This window comes from Vulpes lagopus, chromosome 2 (genome assembly GCF_018345385.1).
Source record: "Vulpes lagopus strain Blue_001 chromosome 2, ASM1834538v1, whole genome shotgun sequence".
In the NCBI taxonomy this organism is placed as follows: Eukaryota; Metazoa; Chordata; class Mammalia; order Carnivora; family Canidae; genus Vulpes; species Vulpes lagopus.
In genome coordinates, this window is record NC_054825.1 from 83,301,588 (window position 1) to 83,322,762 (window position 21,175).

At 35.1% G+C, this 21,175-nt stretch overlaps 1 protein-coding gene across 1 annotated transcript in view; it reads left to right on the forward strand.

Annotated features, from left to right (window-relative positions):
- The first annotated feature begins 1,934 nt into the window (after positions 1-1,934).
- Positions 1,935-21,175, forward strand: part of EYA4 (EYA transcriptional coactivator and phosphatase 4) — a 318,816-nt gene continuing 299,575 nt past the window's right edge. The window contains exon 1 of the mRNA XM_041743330.1: positions 1,935-2,140. The gene's annotated coding sequence lies outside the window, so the exon portion shown is untranslated. The remainder of the gene's footprint in view (positions 2,141-21,175) is intronic.

Genomic DNA, 21,175 nt, shown 5'->3' on the forward strand with positions numbered 1-21,175 from the left:
ACTTCCAGGATGAGCTGTACAATGCTTTCCTGCTTTCGAATTTTTCCATAATGGTTCAATCTACAGATGGGAGAAAGTAGGATGAGAAAGCCATTATAATTCTCTGTAAAATCTGCACAAACTCCTAGGTTCTTTCAAGCCTACTTTCCTGCCCAGACAACTGAATCAACTGAATTTTTTGTTCCATCCTTATTAGCACAGAAAGGAATCCTATTAGTTGGCAGAAGTTGTTCCATGTAAGTTCTGACCTTACCCGAGTATTTTTGGTACAGTTTTGAATGTTGTTTTTTGGCTTGGGCCTATCTTCATAAAATGGTACAGGGAATTCAGGGGGATTTTCTGGGGATAGTTAACCTGTAGTCAGCTGGTGAAATTGCTTCTTATTTGAATTAAAGCCACATGTGGAAGACTGAGGGTATTGCTGGGCTCTTGTGCATACGTTAGGATTTTAAGAAAGTTTAGGTAGTTTGTCTTAAATAACAATGTCAGGGTAAAAGGAAACAAAACTGTGAATGCTTAATGTTTTATTTTATGTCACTTTTTCTTACTGTCAGCATACTGTAAAAACTGCTAGAGAAATATCATATGCCTGCTACCTCATTTGGAAATTCCCATGTGGCAACTCCAAGTTAACATTTGGAAACAAATAAATACAAATAAATCAAGCTTTGAAAGGCAATGTGTCTTTAAATTCTACTTTTAAATGTGTAAATACGTCTAAGTCTCTCCCCTATAAGTTGAGACCTAAAAATACTTTAAGAAGTTATATTAAGGAGGTAATATAATTAGAAAGACCCAGAACATTCTTTCCTCTAGAGGTAGATATTCTCAAATCTAGAAATAAAATTAAAACACTAGCAAAATAAAATTTTATTTTGTTATTGTCCATTCCATAGAATAAGAAATGAAATGTATGTACTTTTGCAAAGGTTTTCCCAAACTGTGCCCCCAAAGTATGTCAACTCCAGATTGATATTAGAAATTGAATAGTAGGGCAGCCCGGGTGGCTCAGTGGTTTAGCACCGCCTTCAGACCAGGGCCTGCTCCTGGGGACCGGGGATCAAGTCCCACATTGGGCTCCCTGCATGGAGCCTGCTTCTTACTCTGCCTGTGTCTCTGCCTCTCTCTCTCCCTGTGTCTCTCATGAATGAATAAATAATTTTTTTTTTTTAAAAAGAAACTGAATAGTACTTATAATTATTCCAGAGTCAATTCTACTCAAATATTTCAAAAGTCTTTTCAAAATTGCTTTACAAAAGTAATTTTAAGATACAATTTTGACTATACTATATTTAAATTGTTATATTTTTTTACATATATGTACAGGTATTTTGCAAGTCATACAACTATCAAATAAAAGTAGAGTAGTGGATCTCTTTTGTACCACATAGACATCAGTAGCTTGTGACACTACACTTTGTTGATTATAATTGTACTTTGTCAGACATTTTTGAAAATGTCTTATTGTTTTATATCATCAGCACAGACCCTAGCAAAGTACCCTACAAATCTTTAAAGACTGCTAAGCTGATAGGCATTTGCTGACCCCGTCTCTATAAGAATCAGGAGGTCTGATTGACAAGAAAAACTGCCTCTCTCTCTCCTGGCTCTCGCTCTCGCTCTCGCTCTCATTTTCTCTCTCTGTGTCTTTAATGAAGCAGCTGCCCTTCTGAATTTGATCTCATATGGTCCTGTTTGAGGAAAGAAAGGGAAGAAATGAAAATCAGTTCTCACTAATTAGAGGAAAATTGTATGTAAATAATTGAAAGGTCTTTTCATTCTTATGGCTGACATTTCTACCAAGGCCTTAATTGACTGTTGGGTCTAAAGGGTTACATGCTTTTTTTAAGTGACATGTGCTCCTGGCCAAGTACTCGCTGGGACATGCTGAGAGTAGTTTTAGATCACCAGCAGCTCTTGCTATTTTAGTCCGTGTCACTGCTGGAAGTTGTAATTAATTTGGATAATACTAAAAATCATAATTATGACAGTCTGGTATTTTATAAGAATAACTTACATTCAGTCTTGCCAAGAAAGTTATGGAACGTTTAGCAGAAGGGAAAAAAAATCTATACAGTGACAACGAATATCTCACATAGAAGCAGACCACAGAAGCCTTGATAAGGCTTAGCTTGTCCTTGTAAGTAATTTGTGGAATATTCCATGCTTGCTAATTAACTGTTCTGCGTTTAAATTGTATTTTCTATCAGTAATAATGTGTGTTGTATTTGTTTTTGTTTCTAATTCTAAAAGTTCATTCATGGACATTATTTATAGCCAAAGCCAATTTTAAACCATTCTTATACATAGAAATGCTATGTGTGCCCACAGAACACAGTGTTTCATTTTTTCCCTCAATTAATACTATGAATAAAAAGCCCCCCAAACCTGGCATATTGTTAGATCCCTCTCTCTTGCTCCTGATTTCTTCTTCTTCTAATTCAGTTTTACTTGCAACAGCTAAATTTTCTAACAGGTTTTCTAATTCTTCAAACTAGAAAAAGAAAAAATACGTAAAGAAAAGTTTTGAGGAATTAATAGTGAATGTCTAAGATGCTGAAGTAAGATCTTTTTCTGATTTGTTGTGTCATTTGAATTAGGAACACTGAAAAAATATTTTGCATGTATAAACAAGGTTTTTACAAGCCCTGAAAATTACTCAAGAATTATACTTTTAGTATGTGTCTCTATTGGGTGGTTAACAGATCTTGTAATAAATTATGTTTTAGAAGAATATTTATTTGGAGTCATTGCAGTTGTAGATGCATGATTAAAGAAGGGGGAATATAATTTATATGCAGAAGTTTTGTATTTAATATTGATTGTAATCTGTATCAGCTGTTTGATTTTTGATAAATTATTTTCTTTAAAATTCAGATTCATCCATAAAATGAGGATAGGAAAAATATTAAACTGATCTACAGAGTTGTAATGAGGACCAAAGAAGCATAGGGATATTAAAGTGTACATTTACAGTTTGTATAAACCATTAGTCAAGAATGAGCATTCTAGTCCATAAATGCTTCTTGCTTAATAGTGTTAAGGGGAGAAATGACTAAATAAAAGGAAAAATATATAAGCGAATCCATTTTTTTGTCCTTGCTGATTTTTCATTGTTATTTTTTTATACTTATTTTAGAAAACTTGGTAAGCAGCAATACTACTTTATTATGACTTTAATGACTAAGCAGCAGTTGTGAGGAGGTAAGGAATGCTGGACTTAAGGACTGTATTCTGTTTTTTCCTATTGCTATCTGGGTAAAGTCAGATAGGAGTCTTTGTACCGCCCCATAGTAACTCTGGTGGTCCATCTACAAAATGGAGCAAGAAGTGTGGAAAATCTGATCACCCACATAAACTTCTCCTGGCTCTCTTGAACCACAGATGGGCACACTCTCCTGAGGGGTCAGGACTCATCTGCAATGAACACTGGCAGGGGCATGAGTGTCCTGCGTCCTGCTCTCCTCCCTGGTCCCTGATGCTTTTTCTGTTTTCTGTTTTTTTTTTGTTGTTGTTGTTGTTTCTCATTGGATAAACTTTTTTTTTTTTTGTCCTTTGAGAGAAATTATTTATTGTTTCTTGTTCCATTATTTTTTTTATGGTAATGTGAGTAGTTTTGTACTCCTAGAAAGTTAGGAAAGAGCATTGTACCAGTATACTGTGTATCATAATAGGCTCCAAATGAGAGGGAAATTTGCATTTGTTCTATGGATTAATGTAAAAGTATTTTTGGGGAATCTGATGTTTCTTTCTCCAAAGTGAATTTATATATAGTATTAACTTCAGTTTTAAGAGATACTGCACATACCTGAAAGTACATGTTTTTACTTACATCACTTTTGACTCTTGTTTTTGTTTTTTGTTTTTTTTTAAGATTTATTTATTTATTCACGAGAGACACAGAGAGAGAAAGAGGCAGAGACACAGGCAGATGGAGAAGCAGGCCCCTTGCAGGGAGCCCAGTGTGGGACTCGATCCCAGATCCCAGAATCACACCCTGACCAAAGGCAGACATTCAACTGCTGTGCCAACCAGGCTTTCCTGATTCTCCTTTAAAAACTGATAAAACCCTCTAAATCAAAACTTGATATATTTTAGTGGTAATATGTTATCCTAAAACATGACTTTGAATCAATGCTTCTCCAGAATACCTTCCAGATTATAAGCACCCCACAACTACAGGGAAAAAAAGAAAAAAAAAACCAAGAAATTAAAATGCTGTGGATTTAGGTTTTTGGTTGACATTGTAGTTCTTACTCCCCCAAACTTTTATTTTTTTTCTAAATACTTTAGATTTATAATATGATTTGGGATGGGTTGCCTAGATATTAACTAGATATTAATTTTGGTCTACTTTGTTTTTGAGGCTTGTCCCATAAATATGTCTTAAACAGTCTCAAATAAAATATTTTGAAAGCACACTATCATTAAAAATATATCAGCTAAATTGTTCAAAATTTCCCTTATTTAAGAGTGTAATTCATGCTTCTAAGTTCAATATTTCTCTCTAGGTTCCATTTTTATTTCCCTCAGATCACATTGCTTTGTGTTTCCTTCTCTCAAGCATACCTACAATAAAGCCATCTGTTGTCCAAGGGGTCATTCCTACATGAATCATGCTCTGTCAAAATTTTGAGGTTATAAATGTTCACTTATTGAGCAGTCTGACTAGCTGAATACTTGTAAGTGCTTTATAATATCTTTCAACACTTCAAAACCCTGGCCCATTTAAAACTCCAGAATCCCAGAGCAAAGGGGACAAGTCATTCACATGGATTCTTGCTGATAAAACTGAAACATGTTTATGAATGTCTCAGAACTTGGAATAAAATAAATGTATTTCTACTTTTAAATATTTATGTTTGAGCTCTATTTTGTGACAAATCAAGCTGCTGGGAAGTGAAAACTTATTCAACTAGGCAATTATTTTGAGTACTCTGTATTAAACAAATAACTTGACTTGTTTTTCTCACCAAGCTGATGTTTTGGTATCATGGATGCTTACAGTTCCTAAGAAAGGAGTCACTCTCTCTTTCCCTGTGTCTTCCAATTACTTTCTTTTCCTTTAAGAGACTGCATAGTGGTGAGATAACTGAAAATGAATGCATAAATGAACACTTGTATAATTACAGCTAGCTCAATCCACTCAGCTGACGTTCTAAGATTTCTGGGGGACTCATATTTTCATGGTCTCTTCTGGCCTCAAGTGCCAGAGTTCAGGGATTCCAAATCTCACTCCTACATCTCTTCCATCCTTACTGCTCTACATCATTTCAAACATGGAACTCAGCCCTGTTCCTTGATTCCCTCCAAAAAAAGCATTTCTAACAAAAAGTATCTGTCTGTGTCCCTGACTTTACTGAAAGTTTGGCAAGACTAGAATAGTTTACTTAGCAATTATACAAGATTTTCAATATTGGTGATTTCTCTGCTTAAAAATATGTTGGCCTGCCGCCCTATATCACATGGACTAAACACCTTCTTCTCCCTTTTAGGATAATTTCACTTTCCCTAACCAACCCCAAACTCAGCTCTATGCTTCCCAGTCACATATGAGTCCTCACTCAGTGTGCTTCTAAAGCTCTGCTTCAGGTGCTACCCATTCTCTGTCCTTGGCCAGTCTCTGGATAAGGAAGTGAGATATAGAGAAAAGTTTTACTCTACTCTCTGAAGAAATATTCATGCCCAAATCACACACAAACGCACACACACACTCACACACGAGAGTGCATACCACTCCCCACAGTCCCATTCCACAGAAGGCAGAATTATCTATAGTCAGTTCCAGTTTTAAGCAAAAATTCCCCTCAAATACATTGATATTAATATTTAAAAGCTCCTAGTTGTTGTAGATATATATTTCAGTGGAAACTTTTAACTTGTTCACCATACTGGCCCTTGCCTGTCCTCCAGACTTTATTCCACACTAGGCTACACAGGCCTTCTTGCTGTTCTACACAGGGTAAGATCATTCCTTCTACATGACTTTCGTACCTTTCTATCTGTGTGCCTCTCAGCAGAAATGGTTTATTCTCATAAGGTATGCCTTTGCCCAAATTATTCCCTTTTAGAAGTGACCATTCAATCCACAGCAACATCTCCCTCCGCCAAGTCATATTACCCAATAGTCTCCATAAAAATCACTGTCTTGTTTCTTTAAAAGAAATTAATCACACTCTGGAATTATCTTGATTTTGTATTTAAGTATTCTCAATTCTCTATCCACGAGGACAGGATCCTTTTCTATATTGTTTACTGCTGCATCTCCAGGATCCAGAAATCTGGGCACTACTCAGTAAAAGCTTCATATATTTTCAAAAATGAATAATTATATCCATTCTTAAAAAAATGAAAAAATAAAATTTGCTTAATAACTTTAAAAAGTATAACTTCAACATACTTCAAAAGACATCATATTATTTATCCTGTAGTAGCTAATATTAACTGAGTAATGATTGTAACTATTGTAATAATGAGGACTTCCTGATGCTAAGTTGATGGTAACACCACCATTTACTGTGCTCATATTTAGAATATAAATGTTCAAATGAAATAGTATTAGCCTGGGAATGAAAACAGCCTCATTAAAGATTAGCATCATGGAATTCTAACCCAATCCTCTCATTTAACATTGTGTCTACTGAGACACAGAAAAAACTATCTTGCCTAATATATTTTTTTAAAGATTTTATTTATTTATTCATGAGAGACAGAGAGAGAGAGGGAGAGAGAGAGAGGCAGAGACACAGGCAGAGAGAGAAGCGGGCTCCACACAGGGAGCCCAACATGGGACTTGATCCCGGGACTCCAGGATCACTCCCTGGGCTGAAGGTGAGTGCTAAACTGCTGAGCCACCTAGGGATCCCCTATCTTGTCTAATATTAATGGCAAATTTAAGTCTGGAATTCAGGTTTCTTGAATCTCAAATAACTAATTTTTCCCCCTAAACCATGTTCCCAGTCCTAATCTAAGAGTAATCTTCATGTTTCATTTATACAAAGCAGGTGAAATTAGATTATTTCTGAGCATTTGCTGTTCAATCACTCGTTTTCTTCCTTCCCCTCTGCTCATCAATTATCCACAACTCAACTGGAAGCAATTGCCTTCAATTCCCACTTGTTGTCAAGCTCCTACTCACTGACACCTTGAGTCCCTAACCACTCTCTATGTCTATTACTCAGGGGTAGTTGTGTCATCTGACTGGTTGCTGCTGATCCACAACACAGCAGAATTTACAACTACTGCATCTATGCAAGTTGACAAGTAGGGATGGTTGACCATTTGCATGTGCTTCTCTGGAGCACTTTCTGAGTATCAAAGAATAAGGCATAGCCAATCAAATATAATGTAGTAAGGTAAATTATGACACAATGAAGTTAAAGTTACATTTAGTATAGACCAAGGTTAAAATTAAAGTACCATTGTTTGGACTTTTTTGCTAACAAATGTATGATTTAGAATTAAATTGCCAAAAAAAAAAAAAAGAATTAAATTGCTTATAATTTAGGGGGTTGTCCTAGGTGTTTCTTCTTTTCTTAGTGGTAATAGTTTGTGCTTTCAAGTAAGACAGATTACCCACAAATATATGTATAAGAATATTACAGACTAGAGAGAAATCTTATTCTCAGATGTAAAAGCCCCTAGATGAATCAAGTTTAGTCTACCCTAAATAGATTGCTATCCAATTTATTTTAATACCTCACTAAAAATTATAAAATCTACCAGATAGTTCAAAGTTTTGTGTAGTCTAGTGAAAATTGTTTTTAGAAGGAAACTGGATTAAAGTACATTTTCTGAACTATGTGAATTCAGAACCTTTAGTTCTTTTTGTGATTTAAGATTTTCAAATACACTAAATAATTTGTCATTTCTTTAATATGTTACCCTTGTGCCTGAAGAGGAGTCCTCTAACACTGGTTATACAAATGTAAGGAAAAGAGATAATGATATCTCTTATACATAGACATATCCCCTTACCTTGTTCCTCAATTACTCTCTATAGTATCTGGAGCATTTGGCTAAATCAGCATTGATCTAACCATAGGAAAACAATAAAAAGGTGTAAACAGCATGTGGTAGAATAGGATAAAATTTGGGGGCAAGAAATCTGAGATAAATTTCAGATGAAAACGGAACGATTGAGATTTTTATGTTTATATTATATAATAGTGTTGATCTGGGATCTGTGGACACTCCTGGAACATTCAGGAGGGTTCATACATCTCCAGAATTTTAATGCAAAATTGTGAGTGTGTGTTTTTTGGAAGGCGAGCAATAATCCACAGTTTTCATCATATTTGCAATGGAGGTCTGTGAGCCAAAAAGGCTAAGAGCATGATATTGTTTTAACACATTATCAGAGAATAAGCACTATAATGATGGCAAACAATGATTTAATATTAAATTAGCATCTCTCCTCTTCCCATCTCCAGTTGTATTTGACATTTTTTATTCCCCAACTTGGAAATTAATTTCTAGGTTAGGATTGTAAAGCTGAAGTAGATGAGAATAATTTAGTGAAGACTTAGGGAAGAAGGCTTAGGATAGGAAAAAGGTAAGGACCTAAGATTTAGTAGAAAAGAAAACAAAAAGATGATATGACTAAATGGTAAAAGAATAATGATTTCTATAGGTAGAAAAAATTAATATAATGATAGGAAGCAACTGTTCCTCATCCTCTATTAGTTGTTGTCTTCATTGGTAATGACAGCCAATGTTTATTGATAACTTACCATGTGCGTTAGTGTTTAAGCATATCTTTTTTTATATCAAGTTCTCACAACAAATCGAAAGGCCATTTTCCCCTTCATTTTCAAACAAGGAAACTATACTCATCCTGGAAGATCAGGAAGGACTTTCAAGAAGAGATGACATTTAACACTGGATTTCCAAAGATCAGTGTGTACATTTTGGGAGTAATGTAGAGTTCAGAATGGAAAGGACTGAGTAGAAGATTGGCAAAGGAACAGAGGTGGAAGAGTAACAGCAAGGTTAGATTTTACTTAGATATGAAGACAATTCTTTTGAAAGAGCTCTGAACGTAGGAAGAGATTGATAAGGAAGGCTTTGATATTTTGTTATGTAGAGGCCTTCAATAAAAGAGAGTTACATTGAATCAGGATGAGGCTGTACATAAAGGCTGGGGAATGGACACCATGTTTTGTGGTGGATTTTTTCCAAATTCCTTCCAGCTTTGGTTCTTCAAAAGCTAAGACTTACATCTCCCTAAGCAAAACAAATATTCAGAATTTAGAAATAGGGCAAGAATGGTAGACCATCTTAAGAAACCTCTTTCCATTGTTTTTTAAGAGATATTTTTTAAAGAAGATTTTATTTATTTATTTGACAGAGAGAGAGAGAGAGCACACAAGTAGGTAGAGCAGCAGGCAGAGGGACAGGGAGAAGTTGGCTCCTTGCTGAGCAGAGAGCTTGATTTGGGGCTCAATCCAAGGACCCTGGGATCATGACCTGAACTGAAGGCAATCTCTTAATTGACTGAACCTCCCAGGTTCCCCTGTTTTATAAGAGATCTTATCAATGTTTCCAGGACAAAGAGAGTGTGTTGGCCATCTAAGGGGTGGGTATGGTGATACCGAGTCCCTTAAAACAGCAACAATCACCTTTAAAATATGAAATAAGCTCATGGGTAGATCTGAGAACTTATTAAAAATATATGCAAAGAACCAAGAAATTGTAAGCACAGACTTGAATAGATATTCAATAGATATTCGTTCACCAATATTCACAGCAGCATTATTCACAATAGCTAAAAGGTAAAGGTATCTCAAGCATCCACTTATGGATGGCTGAATAAAGTGTCCATTGATAGTATATGCATACAATGGGACATTATTCAAACTTTAAAAGGAAGAAAATTCCTATCCATGATACAACATGAGTGAACCATAAAGATATCATACTAAATCAAATAAACCAGTCATAAAAGGACCAATAGTATATGGTTCTCCTTATCTAAGGTATTTAGATTCATCAAATTCATAGAGAAAGAAAGTAGAATGTATTTCCTGATACTGGCAGGGGTGAGTAAGGACTTATTTTTTAATGTGTACGGATTATTTTAATAGGAAGATAAAGATTTTGAAGATGGATGATGGCAATGGTTACACAACAATGTGAATGTACCTCCTGCCACTGAACTGTTTGCTTAAAATTATGAAAATGGTAAATTTTATATTTTGTATATTCTTTCCATTTATCTATCAAAGAGATCAGAGCTTATGTTAGTTTATTTGACATTTCTAAAGCATATTTCTGCTCCTAATTTTTAAATACATATATGCAATTAAATTCTGTTCTGGAGAAGGCTGAGTTAAAGATTATGCATTTGTAGAACACAGTAATTAATAGATTTATGTATGTGAGATCAATATAAATGTTTTGCCCTAAATTCCTGTATGTTACATAGCTTAATTTAAGTATGCTTAAAATATTATATGGTTAATATTATGTATCTCTATTATTTATTGAGTACAGTCAACTTAGAATTTCATTATCCAAATTGAAAATGTTTGACATGGTTGATGACTAGTGGCTGATGTGGTAGGAAAATATTTTACCAGGAACTCTTGGCTAGTGGGAAATCCAATAAGATGTATTATCAACACTCTAAAATGGCAGTATAGTCATAGAGTATGCAGTCTAATAGATGGCTGACAATTTGACAAATATCATTTTTAAAAAATTAAATATACTGGAATGTCTCTATAATGTTTTCCAGGGATCTGGGATTTTTTTCAGTGTTACATGATCCTCTTTGGGCCCCTAGCCAGCCCTTTAAAAAATGAACATTAGCTGCAGGAAAATGTTAAATGAAGGCATATTGTGATGAATTTCACTGTCTAGTATTTATTTTAAGGGTTTAACCTAATATACAACAGAGTGAAACTTTGCTTTCTCATACATAATGTATTAAAAAAATTTAGTCCCTTAGAAAACATTACCAACGAGTTACAGTGAATAATAAATCCATATATATATATATACTTAGAGGTAGGATTTTTTTCAGTACAGTTTATTTTTTCATAGCTGTCTTGAATGGATATTTTAAACTTAAATTGGTTCCATTTCTCCTAAAATAAAGCATCCTTAGAGGAGAAATTTTAAGAGAACAGATGAAATTTCATTACCATGCATGTGGTCACACCTTGTCAGAAGTTAGGTCCTAAATTTCACTGTGATATTGATATTTGCACACATTTAAAGTGACATTATTTGGCAAAAGAACAAGCATCTAGCTTGAGTTAGTGGTGCACATGGTGATGACTAACCACGTACTACAAGGTTAAAACAATTTTTAAAATCACTTGTTAATGTGATAAGACTAGGATCATGTTTTTCCTAGCATCATTTTCAGTTGGCTTTTTTTGTCCAGCCCAGCCAATAGGTGAATAAAGGTTTGCAATTGACATATACATTCTTTACTCAAATGAAAAGGACGCAACGGGGAGGGGGGGCAGTCCCTGGTGGCTCAGTCCGTTAAGCATCTTCCTTCCGCTCAGGTCATGATTCCAGGGTCCTGGAATCAAGTCCCATGTTGGCCTACCTGCTCAGCAAGAAGCCTGCTTCTCTCCCTTCCCCTGCTTGTGCTCTCTCACACTCGCTCTCTCTCTATCAAATACATAAATAAAATATTTTTAAAAATTCAAAACAGAAAAAGACACAAGGGCAAGATATTAACTAGAAAAGATTGATTGATTCACACCTTTGTTGACACTGATTCCTTATTTTAAAATTGAATAGTGCTTTTGGCATAATTGTACCTACTTTGACTCTAACCCAAGGATTCCACTTAACATTGATGGACTAATGGAAGTGATCTTGTTGGAAAAATATATTTCTGGAAGAATTTTGTTTTAGAGAATAATTTATTGCACATCATTATCTTAGAATTTCTCTCCCTTTTTCCTTTCACTCTTCCTCCTGCAAGCCATCATGCAACCAAAAAAAAAAAAAAAAACTGTTAAATTGAATGAATTCCTCTAAATTCTTAGACTTTACCTTCCTTACTATCTTTACACTCCAGTGGTGTTCTTCACATTTAATAAGACTTTTTTTTTAAGATTTTATTTTATTATTTATTCATGAGAGACAGAGAGAGAGAGAGGCAGAGACACAGGCAGAGGGAGGAGCAGGCTCCATGCAGGGAGCCCGATGTGGGACTCAATCCCAGGACTCCAGGATCATGCCCTGGGTCAAAGGCAGGCACTAAACTGCCGAGCCATGCAGGGATCCCTTAACAAGACTTTTGGATATGAAACTTAATAGATATTTATTTAACAGGTTCTATTTTGATTTTTCTCAGTAAAAGAAATTATTTTCTTATTTTTTATGGATTGATATTGTCAATAACTTTTAATAATTATTTAAGACATTTTTAGTTTTGTTTAATCGCTTGAAGAATCAAAGCCTGCCATGGTTATTAGTCACTGTGACTATATATTATATCCATTTGTATGTTCTATTCACCTCATTTTCCTTCTACTCTTTCCTGTTTCCTCCCACCCTCCTAATGCAGAGAAAACTCTGAAATCTTCATCACTGCTCTGCCCCACAGGAGCTGTTCTCTGCTCCATGTGGAATTTAAGCCATGGCCAAGGAAGCAATGGAACCCCCATGCTTACTTAGCCCCACCCAACTGAGTAACTGCCTCAATAAAGGGAACCTGCCCCTCAAATTTCACCTTCTTCTACACCTCTGAAGTCAGGCAATTGTCTCCTCAGCTACACCAAATTACTACTTCTACTTGGGCTCTGATTTTATATACTCAAGTTCAGAAAAGATAAGGCTCATTTCAGGCTTTTCCGTTCTCTCGATAGTGACAGTGTTGACCACCTGTTACCTGAGGCTTCCAAAGTATCTATCACAAATTTCATCCATGTTTGTATTGATTAATAGCAGGAGGACAATTCTCTTAGCAGTTACTGTATCACAATCAGAATTGGAAATCCTATAGAATTCTTTACAAAGTAGTTTTTAAAGTAGTTTTTAGATAAAATTCACTTCAAAAAAATCTATCCTTTAAAGTGTATATTTCAGAGGTTTTTGTTATATTCACAAACTTTTGCAACCATAACCACTACAGAATTTCACAGCATTTTCAACACCCACCCCCAAACAAAACTTCATATACATAAGCAGTCACTGACCATTATTCTGTCCCTTTTGCTCCTGGAAACCACTAATATTATATTTTTTTGTCTTCATAGATTTCCCTCTTCTAGACTTTTCACTTAAATGTATGCATGCATTTATCTGAAACCATGCAACATGTAGTTCTTTGTGACTGGCCTCTTTCATTTAGCATAATGTTGTCAAGTTTCAACTGTGTCACAGCATTTATTGGTATTTTATTACTTCTTATTGTTAAATAATATTTCGTTGTGTGGATGTTACGTTATTTATCTGTTAGTTGATGGTCATTTGGGCTATTTCCACTTTTTGACTATCATGAATAATGCTGCTGTCAACATTCATGTAGATGTTTTGAATGGATATATGTTTTCATTTCTCTCAGGTACCTACCTAGGAGGAGCATTGCTTGATCAAACAGCACTGCTTAGTTTAACTTTTTAAGAAATTACCAGACTGTTTTCTGAAGAAGCTACACCACTTTATATTCCCACCACAGTATCAGGGTTCCAATTTCTCCACATGCCTGTCAACTCTTGTTACTGTCTTTTTGATTATAGCCATATGACTGAATGCGAAGCGGTATTTCACTGTGGCTTTGATTTGCATTTTCCTGATGGCTAATGAAGTTTAAGCATCTTTTTGTGTGTTCATTGGATTTTTGTATATCTTCTTTGGAGACCTATCTACTCAGATCTTTTGCCTATTTTTAGGTGGGTTGTCTTGTTATGGAGTTTGGGTATTTGTGTATTCTAGATATACAGGTGTATAATTTGCAAATTTTCTTCCATTCTGTATGTAGTCTTTTCACTTTGTTGATGGCATCATTTGTACCATGAAAGTTTTAAATTTGATGATGTCTGGTTTATCTTTAATTGGTGCTGTTGTTATTCAAGTTTTTGGCATCATACATAAGAAACCACTGACAAATTCATGGTCACAAAGACTTCTACCTCTTTTCTTCTAAGAGTTTGTAGTTTTACAAAACTTACATTTGGATCTTTAATCAATTTTGAGTTAATTTTTGTTTATGGTACAAGTTAGGCATATAATATTGTTCTTTTGCATGGGGCTTCTAGTTTTCCTAGCAACTTGTTGAAAAGACTACTCATCCTCCATCGGGGATCCCTGGGTGGCGCAGCGGTTTGGCGCCTGCCTTTGGCCCAGGGCCCGATCCTGGAGACCCGGGATCGAATCCCACATCAGGCTCCCGGTGCATGGAGCCTGCTTCTCCCTCTGCCTGTGTCTCTGCCTCTCTCTCTCTCTCTCTCTGTGACTATCATAAATAAATAAAAAATTTAAAAAAAAAATAAAAAAAAAAAAAAAAGAAAGAAATGTCTTGGCACCCTTGTTGAAAATCATCCAGCCAAAAATGTGAGGGTCTATTTCTGAACTCTCAAGTCTATTCCTTTGGTCTTTATGTCTATATTTATGCCAATACCACACTATCTTGGTTATTGTATCTTAACAGTAAGTTTTCCAACCAGTAACTGTGTGCCCTCCAAATTTGATCTTTCTCAAGATTATTTGGGCTATTCCGAGTCAAATAATTTTCGTATGAATTTTAGCATCAGTTTGTCAATTCCTCAACAACAAACAGCAGCAATTTTCATGGGGATTATGTTGAATCTGCATATCAGCTAATGGACTATTGAAATCTTAATATTGTCCTTTAATCTGTGAATATGCTGTTTTTCAATTTATTTAGGTCTTCGGTTTTTTTCAACAGTTAGTTTTCAGTATACATTTTATGCTTTTTTGATTAAGCTTACATCTAAGTATTTTATTTTTTATTCTATTGTAAACTGAAGTGTTTTCTTAATTATTTTTTGGTTTGCTCATTGCTACTGTATAGAAATAGAATTGGTTTTGTATATTGGTCTTGTATCCTAAAATCTTGCTTAAATTGATTATTCTGATAGTTCTCAGTGAAATCTTTAGGAATTTCTATGTATAATATCATGTCATCTTCAAATAGACATAGTTTACTCCTTTTCTAATCTGAAGGCCTTTCATTTCATTTTTTCCCTAATTGCCGTGGCCAGAACCTTGACAACATTGAATAGTAGTAGCATCTTAAAGTTTCCCTATCTCCAGCCCTGCCTCCAGCCCTGCCTCCAGCCCCAGAAAAACTAATCTCTATATTACATTCAGTAAATACGGAATTTATTCAGTAAATATTGAGTGTGCACAATGTACAAGGCACCCTTCTGGGGGTTCTTCTATCCTTGTGTTCATTATAAGCCAGTTCTCTTTATAAAACGTAAATCTAATTATGACATTCTTCATTTAAGAGTTTTAGTGATGGGGCCTCATTATTATTAGAGAAAGAAGTAACTTAACAGGGCTTATAAGATCCTGCCTTTCCTGGCACAAGTATAAACCTCTAAACTTCTTGTCCTGCCTCTTCCCTCCTGAAACTCTTATCTAGGCAAACAGAATTTATATTAGTTTTTCAAAAGCTCACTATGGTTCATCCTCATTCTTTGTGGATTCTGTATTTGTGAATTCACCTACTGGCTAACATCTATTTGTAACACCAAAATCAATACTCACAGTGTTTTTGCAGTGATTTGCAGACATGCATGTGCAAAAAGCAGCAAAGAATTTGAGTCACCAGAAGTGCACATTCCCAGTTGAGGTTTGAACAATTGTTCTTTACATGATCTATCTTATGTGATGTTTTCTCACATTCATTGTGGTGATGGTTTTGCTTTATAAAATGGCCCCCAATTGTAGCGCTAAGGTATTGTCTAGTGTTCTTCAGTGCAAGAAGGCTGTGATGAGCCATATGGAGAAGATATGCGTGTGAGATAAGCTGTATGGAGGCGTAAGTTATAGTTTTCTTGGCTGGGTTCAGTGTTAATAAATCAATAATTCATATCAAAGAAGGTGTCTTTAAACAGAAGCACACATAAAACAGTGTTAGATATTGTTCAGTAGATGAAAATATTGTGACTAGACTTGTGGGAACCTAACTGTATTTTCCCTAGGGGTAATGGTTCAGTATTTGTTAGTTAAATGTTTGAAGGGACTTTTTAGAATATAACTACCATAAATAATAATAATAATCCTCTATGTAAAATGATAATAATGACAATTATAAAAATAGCTAGTATTTACTGTCAACTATGTTCCAGGTGCTGTGCTAAATAATTTTCAGGAATTAACTTGTTTAATTCTATTATCTCATGTAATTCATGAAGTAGGTATCATATTGACTCCATTTTTTTTTAGATGAGACAAGGCTTTAGGGTTGTTAACAGGCGTCCCCATAAGGCTCATATTCCACCCGCCCCCTACCCCCCACCCCCAGCCCCGTACACCGAATTTAGAGCTAGGTTATCACAGATATTTCTTGAATGATAAATTGCTTTCATGTTGCATGAAACATGATAAATTGCTTTCATGTTGCATTCCATTCGATTTAATTTAGTAAGTACAGTCTTTAATATATTTCTTGGTCGCTTTCATTTTGTTCTTGAATAACAAGAGGAAGAAGCTATAATTTACTAGAACTGTCACTGATCCAGGCTAACCTGCATGTTTAGCATTTTGCAATTTCTGTGTTCAGTTGTGCCATTTTAGAAATCTAGAATTGTTGTTCATTCAAGAATATGTGAGGAACACCTCCTTTGGGGGAACAATGATTATTAAGAACCTGATCAAGTCCTTGGTGACTTTGAAAGTGGCAGATGGCCTCAAAAGATGGTTTTGTCCATCTGTAAATTAGGAGAATTTTAAGCTCCTTATCAATGCAATGATTCTTAAAAAAAAAAAAAAAACAACTTATTCAAGTTCAGGGAAACAGAAGATTCTTGGAAAATGTTAATTTTCAATTATTTTCCCATTAATATTTCAATCATTTGAAGTACTGTCCAAATAGCATAATGAAGAATTGTTTTAGATTTTACTGATAAAGAAAACATGAAGGTTAAGTAATCTTCTGAAGGCATAGGATATAGATATAAATGACACTAAGTTCTCTTCATAAATTTAGAGTTACACAGTATTATTCTCCTATGGTGTTCATGTAACATCACACAAAGTGTCATGAGGCAGAATTATAGCATTTGATTAACACTGGAATTATTTATCTATAAGCTCCTCTGTGATTTGTGATGGAGAAGATGAGGATTACCTTAAGAGGAAGATTATGATAAGCCCCAAAAGGAAGAATGCCTTGAAAACTGGAACCAAAAAGTATATGATCTTCAAAGAAAAATTTCATCTCTTACTTAGAATTCTGTTCTAGAGATCTGCTAATTGCAATTGCAGATACTTATAGGGGAAAAGGGTGTTCCAGAAGAATGCTTCTAAGACTCAGGGCCAGGTTAGCCTAGGAAGGGTGGACTAGCCCTCTCCTAAGTAATAAGAAGTCCCAAACACACATCAGTTGATCAGACTTCACTTCTAAATTCAAAACAGCCTGTTGACTTAAGGATATGTGTTGTATTTCAAACTATGAGGAGCCATGTATCTTCTTTTAAAAGTGGGGAAATTAGTTGTAGGAAGGAAAAGGCATTACAGGAGTACAGGATTAAAACCCTACGGAGATTAAGCAACATTTTTGTTGAAAGACAAAAGCAAAGTTTTTACTGCCCAGAGGAACAGATAATTCAGAAAGGAAAGAAGTTGAATACCTCCAGTTGACTTTGTAGACCTTGGTTTGAGGCCATCTTTGCTATCCTTGACCAAAAGAAAGAAAGGAATCCCCCAAGATTGAAAACTACTGTGGGAACTGTTGTTTCTCTTGCAAACCAAGAGAGTAACAGGTCCCAGAAAATGAGATGAAAACAAGTGGCTTCTCTACTACATGTTCTCCCCATAGAAATAGTGCTGTTTCAACATGTAGACAAAAATAAACACCGTAAGTATTCCATTATAAGAGCTCAATATTCGCATGGTAATACTGTTAAACATACAAAGAAAAGTCAACATTTTAAACTGGTGTTAGAAACATTCAGTAAAATTTAAAATGCAGGACATTTTATACTATTTTATTTATTTCTCAGTTCTCTACCATGTTTTTTAACTTATCAGCAGGATTTCTAAAGAACACATTCTATTTGGGGTGCATGCCATCTCTTTTACTTAAAATTTTTGTGATTTATACTTTGGTTATAATTTCAAATTCTTTGAGGCATTTATGCTTGGGACTGTTTCTATAGTTTATGTTCTTAAAGATTTGAAGAGAACTACCAAATAATGGTATATGATGGTTATTCATTGGGTATTTATGGGATAGGTGAATGGATGAACACAGAAAATTATTTTCCCCAAATAAAATTTATCTCTGAAATAACATTATTAATTGAAACTCTTTTGTAATTCAAATATAATATCACATGGTCTTATTGGGAAACCTTCACCATCTGAAATCTGTATAGAAGGAATGTTCTATGTGGGTTTAATCCCACTTCCTTCCTCCCATTTTCAGCCTTCTAGTGAATTGTAAATGAAGAACTAAGAAAGACCGTATAAGACCACCAAGGTTTGCAGGGAGAAAGATATACTGTTCTAAATTATTAGGACAAGTTTAATTAAATTCTACGTCACCTGGAATAACATCAACATTATTTTCGATTAGGTCTAGCCCTGGGAAAATTGTGAAATAAGCGAAGTTGGTTTTCAGATCCTACCCTCCAGCTTTCCATTTTATATCCCAGAATCTCTTTCTCTCTTCTGTTGCCTGCTTGCACCTGCCCCGAACCAGCCCTTTGAGGTATCCACAGCATGTAGCTGTACCCATGCTAGCAATCCATCTGGGCCTACTGTGCTCATAACTCTTTCAGGTTCTCTGCCATCTTCCCATCCGTACCAAAACTTTCTTGACAGGTCTCATCCTGTCATGTCTCCACTGTCTGCTTTTCAAGGAGATTGCTAACTAATCTGATCAACCTCACTGATGTCATACTTAGATTAATGTATTGTAGAAGAGATCTTCCTTCATCCCTTTTGAAAAATTATTTTACTGAAGAAATAACATAAGAGCAGAAAAGTACACTAGTCATAAGAGTGCAACTCAATGAAGGCGAGCACACACATGGAACCAGCATCCAAATAAAAAAAATAGAACTTACCAACAGCCCAAAACCCCTTTACCAAGCACTATATTCCTAAGTCTGCACTATTCTAACTTCCAATAAATATTGGTAAAAATATTGTTCATTTTGTACTTCACTTGAATTGAATCATACCATACTTACTCTTTGGTGTCTGGCTTCGTTCACTCAACATTATGCCTATGCAATTACTCTACATTGTTGCATGTGTTTGTGAATTATTTTCATTGTATATATAATCCTATTGTGTGATGGCGCCGCAAGCCACAATTTATTCATTCTACTGTCAATGGTTCATGGCATTTGGGTAGTTTCCAATTTGGATATAATGAATAACCCTATGAATATTCTTCATGTTTTTTGTTTATTGTTTTTGCTTTGTTTTTTGGTGAACATAGCTTTGTGTTTCTGGAGTGTAATTGCTGGGTCAGAGAATCCATATATATTTAGCATTAGCAGAGACTCACAAAAAGTTTTCCAAAATGGTTAACCAAGATAGTGCTCCCTGTAGCAGAGTGTTAAGTTTGGGTTTTCTCCAAATATTCCCCTATATTTGTTACTGTTTGCTTTTTCCTTTTAGTTGTTCTTGTGTATCTATAATAATGTCTCACCATAATTTTAATTTGTATTATGTTTATGACAATGGAATTGTACATCTCCTCAGTATTTATTGGTCTTTCTATATACCATTCTTTGCAAAGCACATATTAAAGACTTTGGTTGGTTTTCTGTGATTGTCTATTTCCTGCTGATCTATAGAAAAAAATTATATTTGAGAAAGGAGTTCTAATCATTGAAGCATGGATGTAGGTGAAGTGTAGAAAACCTGGGCAAGATGCCTATACATAGCATTGTTTCTATTTGTCTCAACCCTTGAGCGTAACTTTCTAAAAGGTAACACAGGAATACAAGTCTTGTCTTTAGCCACATAACCACTTGAAACAATATCCTACCTTAGAAAATGGATGACATTTACCATCCAATTTACACATTTATTTTATTTTTTCATCTTAAGTTGGGTCTGGGAAAAACCCAGTTTGAAGTCAATATTCTGATGAGCTGACATCAAATATCAAAACCCTAATGGGAAAAAAAATGCAGAAAATGAGAACAAGTGAGAGTGGAAAGGAATAAACATCCTAGTCTTAGCTGTGTATCTCTTGGCCCTGGATGCCACTGTGGTAGTGTTATCCCACACATGTGGTCATAGTAACCAGAAGGACAGCATCACTGAAAGACACCCAGAATTAACTAGCCCACAGTATTTGAACCAGCCCAAAGAATTTTCCCATCAGTGTTCCTCCTAAGAGAATGCAAGCAACAATGCAAAGAATAACAATAATGCTGAATTACTAATGCTGTCAGCTGGATTTTCCATTTTCTCTGAAATTTCTTACTTAGCCACAGGTCTACTATAAGTTCCTAGGTTTGGCAGTGACATCTTAATTCAATTTGTATAACCCATCAGTCTGTTTGGAAAGTTACACACAAATGCTGGTTACTGACTGACAATTGCAGTTCAGCCTGAATGTTTTTATACGATTCCATAAATGCCACAGTGAGTAACTATCTTTTATTTTCATTTTGGTCTGTTTGTTTTCTTTTCACCAATGGTATGTGCCAACCAACACCCTCGACTATAGTGAGCTTTCTGCCAGAGTTGTTTGAAGATCCATTGCCATAGTCTCATTAATGTCAATTTGAAGCAATACCATGCTCCTTGCTTTGCAGAGTGAGCTTGACTAAGTGACTTGACCTCTCTAAGCCTTTATTTTCTCATCGGTAAAATGGACTAAAAATTGTAGCTATCGTACAGAGTTGTCAGGATTAAAGGATGTTTTATCCACATAAAACATCTGGAAAGTGCAAAAAAAAAGTTGGTTAATGCTAATACATACTTTACTACATAAAGATTACTACATATTTCTTTAAAGTATATTTCTCTGTATTTTTAACCTTGC